Here is a 6,006-nt window from a genome sequence, read left to right as displayed (position 1 = left end):
CCTGAAGCACTTTTTTTTTAAGACATCAAAGATGTGTTGAAACAGCAATGACGTCGACAAAACTGAGCCGAATGTGTGACAAAGAGGATTCTTTTGTCTTAAAAGATACCCTCGCCTATGTATTTTTTACAAACGACTTCTGATGACCCATTTAAATTTATGACTTTTTAACTAAGATAACACTTGTGTTTTGCTAAAGCTAATTTGACAACAAAGACAATTTGATCTTATCTTATCAATCTTATCAGTGATCTGACCATACATTTTTGTAAACATCAAAAACAACTTTTCATCATCATTGACTTTCTCAATGTTTTAAAAACATCAGGGAAATGTATAACTAACTAATTTAGGTTTGTTAATTACATTGAAATATGCGTTTTTCTAAAGTAACCCAACATTGAAGATAAGATGAGACAAATTTGAGTCTTCAAAGTCTCTTCAAAGAAACATCTGTGCATTTACTTATTTTAATAAAACAACAACTAGCATCTGTATTGTGCTGGCAACAAAGACATTTTTTTCTCCGGTTAACTGCATTGAAATAACTTTTTAACTTTTTAAATGTTGAGCTTACAAAGCAAACATGATTTTTAAGATTTTTTTTTTGGTCAGGAGGAATTTCATATTAATTCATATTCATGAAATATTAATAATAATAGGATTTTAATTGTTAATATCCCATTTTAATTCCATCACGTGTATTCGTCCACCTCATTCGGTACGCCATACCAGAGACATATTAATGATTTTTCATCTGCAAGGATGGGAATCCAAAAAAAAGTCAATACACTTTCTTCACCCACATCCACCACTCCTTACTCTTCATCCTCTTAGCCCCCTCCTCGTCCCCTCGCTGTGGGCCAGGTGGGTGGACGGGGTTGCTCAGGTCCACACTCATTTTCCACCTGACTGACTTTAATGTAAAGGCTAATGTGAGAGGAGGCAGCCGGATTTACGCACACACACACACACGCACACGTGCGCGCGCACACACACGCACCCACACATACACACGTAGAAGGCCAAAGTAATCTTCAGCATCCACCCGTCCCTTCTCAAGACGCTTCTTTATAGAGGTCCTACCCCCGCCTCCCCCCACCAAATTGGATCACTGCCGCTTCTCAGAATGTCAGAATAAACGAAGAATGCATGGTCAGGATGTAGACCACCACATTGCATCCCATCTGATGATTTTTTTAAGGGGGGGGGGGGGAATTTATCCCCCCGAACCAGTTTCACATGGCGACATGAAATTTGGTAGGCGAGACTGTCATGAATGGACCCTGGAAACAATTCTCAAGAAGACTTGCCTTAAATGGGAAGTTGGCCATTTTAATTCAAAGCTGACATTTTCGAGTCCTTTTGGCCATTTCCTTACGAAAGTTTACTTCTCCTCAAACTTTTTTGGGGGGGATTAATTCAGCCCCCAAAGCCAGTTTCAATCAGCAACATGAAGTTTGGTAAACATGTTGTATGAGTGCACTTATGTGAAGGCCTGTTGGTGAGTATGTTACACAAATAGTTTTCTTTCGTCCTATGTGTAAGGACATTTAGCTGTTTGTGTGCGATGACCATAAATGTGTAATGCATTTACCGTCTGACCAAATTGGCTAATATAGAACCATCCTTGTAGAGTCCGTAATTACCAGCCTGATGCTGATATTGGACACATCCTTCACAACCAAAAAATCTCAAGAAGCCAGATACCTGAAAGGAGACATGAAGTCTGCCATTTTTGGTTTGAAACGGCCATTTTAGGGCCATTTTGGTCAATTTTGTAGTTATTTCTATTATCAGTAGACCCACAAAAAGAGTTTCTAGAAGCCATTCCTTAAAAAGACACAGCAAGGTTGCTATTATGGTTTGAAGCAGCCATGTTTTGGTTGTTTTTGGCCATTTCCATTAAAAGTGAACTTATTCTTGATTCTTTACTCCACCGCCCAAATCCAGTTTCAAGCAGAAGCATGAAATGTAGTAGATGCATCTTTCATAAGTAGACCCACAAAAAAAGTCTCAATTATCCATGGCTGAGATTTGAGAAGGCACAGGTAGACCGCAATTTTGGATTGAAGTGGGCATTTTAAGGTCATTTTGACCATTTCCTTTCAAAAGTGAAATTGAATTAAAAAAATTTTTTTAGCCCATGAATACAGTTTTGCTTAGCAACATGAAATTTGGTAGGCATCTCTACCAAGAGTAGGCCCACAAACAAATGTCAAGAAACCATGCCTACTAGACACAGGAAGGCAGCCATTTTGGTTTGAAGCAGCCATTTTAAGGTAATTCTAGCAATTTTCAGGGCTTCTTCAAAGACTGACTGCTGATGGATTTTGTCCGATTGCTACCGTATTTAAAGCATGTACGCTAGACAGATTGACGAGTCAATCCAAGTCGCTATATATAGCGGATATTACCGCTGTAATTTTGGGGTATTACCGCCACCTTCTGATATATATATATATATATATATATATATATATATATATATATATATATATATATATATATATATATATATATATATATATATATATATATATATTGTTTTGTTTTGTTTGTTTTTTCCTGAGTGTGTGTGTTGGTTGAACATGGCTGCAAAGTTTGGTGAGTCGATGGTCGATGCTTGCATCCTGGTGCTCCAAACTGACTCACTGATGCCTACCCATAGTGTAAACAAACATTAATGACTGATAGATGATGCGGGGGGTTTGGAGCCTCGCCTGACTCTCTTGTATCACACACACACACACACACACACACACACACACACACACACTCACAGCCACACTCGCACACTTCTATGGGAAAGACCCTCAGTAACCTTCACCTCCCATTCAGCCAGCAGCGTGTGATTATCACGGCGGTGCGCACTCTCACACAAAGGTGTGCTCTCACTCTAGTGCGGACACACACACACACACACACGCACGCACACACAATTGCCATTAACATCGGTACTTTTGTAATGGATGTGTTTGCGGCCCTGCTACGGGAGAGAAGGCACGAGCAAGAGTTGATGTTATAAATCACTGCACCCTCCATCTTCTTCCTCCCCCACAACATACACACGCGCACACACACACACACACACACACCTACATTCCCCCCCCACACACACACACGTTTTCCCTCCCTCCAACTCTGTTTACCGCCTGGGGAGGCAGGGAGCAATGGAGGGGAATCCTATTAGCCAATGAGCGACGCGTCATTCATTAACACTTTCATGCTTGTGCACATACAAAACGCGCACACACACGCACGCGCACACACAATTTTTATTAGCTGGGAAAACACCTGCATAACTTTTTTTTTTGTTACACTTAATTTAATAAAATAGTTTGTATTCGAATCTCATGGAACAAAACCCCCCAAAAACTAATAGGCACAGCTCTCAGGAAGATACAATAACGAGCTCTTCACTGGAATAGCAAAAAACTGTTTGTAATTGACGCGCTCATAGAAAATGTTTATAATTGCCTATGAATGGTTTAAACTGTCCGTTTTATATCATTTCAAACTCATCTTATGACATTACATTTTGAATAAATGAACTAACCATTGACGACCCAGGCTAAACTCATCCCCTGACATACCAGGTTCGTTTCTCAGGTGAGATGAATCATGTCATTACCTCCTTGTCACCAATTCATGCGTAGGAATGGCTTCATTGCCATCTTGCGGCATCTTGTTGCATTAGAGAAAATTATGACAGTAGTTAATCTTAAAAATAAATCAGTAATTCATTCTCATTTTTCAATTATGTTAGTTATAACTAATTACACTATAAACAAATAAGCAATTGTTAAAAACAAAAATGTTTAATGTAAAATTTGCACGGCGTAGGGACTGCAGATAGCAAAAGTCTGACAATTGACATTCCTGGTAATGGCCATGACTTTTTTTATGAAAAAAAAAAGAAGGAAATGAAGGAAAGGAAAAAAAGTTCGCAAGCTCAATGCTAACGACGCCATCGACATGCTAATAGAAATTTGCATCGATGTTACGGTAATTATAAACCTTCAAACAACTGCTACCTTAACACACCTACTCACAGGCATATATTTTCTCCTCTACTGGATTTGTATGTTTTCCACTCTGCATCTTATCAGTAAAGGTGACATCACTGAAGGTTTATCTGAGGCACGTAAACGCACAACACAGATATCAGCGTTGACCGTATCACTGTGTGTGTGCGTGTGCGGACGAGGCAGGCGGGCGGATCAGGCGCTCACATTTATCGGCCGCCTCTTCAAGGTTGACGAGAAAGATGGAGGCCATGAGAGGTTGGAGTGAGGGATGATGGGGATGTGTGCACGTCAGATAATAAGAAGACTGACTTTTCAAGAAACTTCATTTAGGACACTGTTTGTCAAACCACCAAAATAATTTCCAAGAACATGACTGTGAGTATTGGCATGTTCTGTTTGGATGTGTTTCTGCTGTTTGTGTGTTACAGTCAGAACTGGGCATTTTACAAAAAAATTCTGGTCCATTCATCGCCTTATGTCTGCAGCGTGGGTACCCTTCCGCCGTCCGTCTATCCGCTTTTTTGTCCGGCCGGAACAAATAGTATCGCCTATAGGCCAGTCTGACTATCATTTTATATGGGCTCCCATTAGCGTTTCCGTCTACCAGCTTTGACTACTTCCACTAGCTCAGCGATATTTTAAACGAAAGACTCATCGTGACATGGATGCCTCACCGCGGCGGGACAAAATTTGTCTCCTTTTATGACCCAGGAGCTGTCAAAAAGCCTCGGCCATGGCCAACGGGAAACAGAAGCCTCACCGCGAAAACAGACGACAGACGTATACACAGACGGGAAAAATGGGCTTCTAACTATGCTTAGACCGTCTGTTTTTTTAGGTTTCCCATTTTTCGTTGATTACCTACAAAATGGGCGTCCGTCATAGGCGGACAGACGGACCGGTCCGTCACCTAGGTGGAATGCCCACTACCATTTTAAACGGCTTTTGTTAGCCTCACATACATACAAAATACAAATGGAATTTTTAAACATAACCCACAAGAGTTTCTCCGTAAAATGTCTGTCGTATTCAAAGCTAATTTACGACTTTTCTTTTTCTTAGCTCATCGATTAGTTGTTGCGTTGCCTGGCTATAATTAATACGATTCTAATATATGCTGCAGTGTCGCTAATGTCTGAGGTAACACTCATCACAGCAGCCATGGCATGTTTCTTCATTAAAAACAACATACTATTTAAATGAGTATGCACAAATCTCATCCTGTGCTTACTTCTAGCACTGGTCACATACCTTTAAATAGTTATAAAAATCCTTGTCAGTCGTCAGCGAAACGGGCATCCGTCAGCGACGGTATTTGACCTGGTTAGTGACTTACACTGACAGATGAAAACCTACTTCCGTCTTTCAGTCTGTCCTTTTTTTTCTTAGGCGATCTATACAAAGTGCTGCGATCATCATCAATGCTTTCATTTTAGTACGATGTTAACAGTCTGCTTGTATTATTTACTTTACTGGTGGTTTAGGTATGCTGCGTGCGTATGCTGTATGTCAAGTTTTATAAGATTTTGTTGGCTTCCATGACCTTTCTGTGCGCTTCAAATACAAGCAGAGTGGAGAAACAGCAACATCTCGTGGACATGTTCGGTGCTGCTGCTGCTCTGAACTCACATTTGCTAGTCCAGTCATTTCAAATCCAGTATTTATAAATTAAAGTTTTACTGTTTAAGGAAAAAAAAGCATAACTGCTTCGCAAAAATTGTGCGGGTTTTTTTCTTTGGAAAAACAAAGTATACATATAATACAGTAGTATAGCGTTCAGGTGAATTTTTTTTTTCTTTCTGAAATTGTTTTTAAGTCTCTGTAATAAAGTGCTAAAAGATTTATCGAGGAAGAACTTTCTAAGTAAAAATATTATTTATTTGTAATTGCTACATTTATGAATGTGGGTGTGGGATAAAGCAGCGCTTTTTGGGGGGTGACAGAAAACAAAAACATAAAAATCTGTGACCACGTT

Source organism: Filicampus tigris, chromosome 15 (genome assembly GCF_054856515.1).
Source record: "Filicampus tigris isolate MCC_2025a chromosome 15, RoL_Ftig_1.0, whole genome shotgun sequence".
Lineage (NCBI taxonomy): Eukaryota > Metazoa > Chordata > Actinopteri > Syngnathiformes > Syngnathidae > Filicampus > Filicampus tigris.
This window is presented reverse-complemented; position numbering follows the sequence as displayed.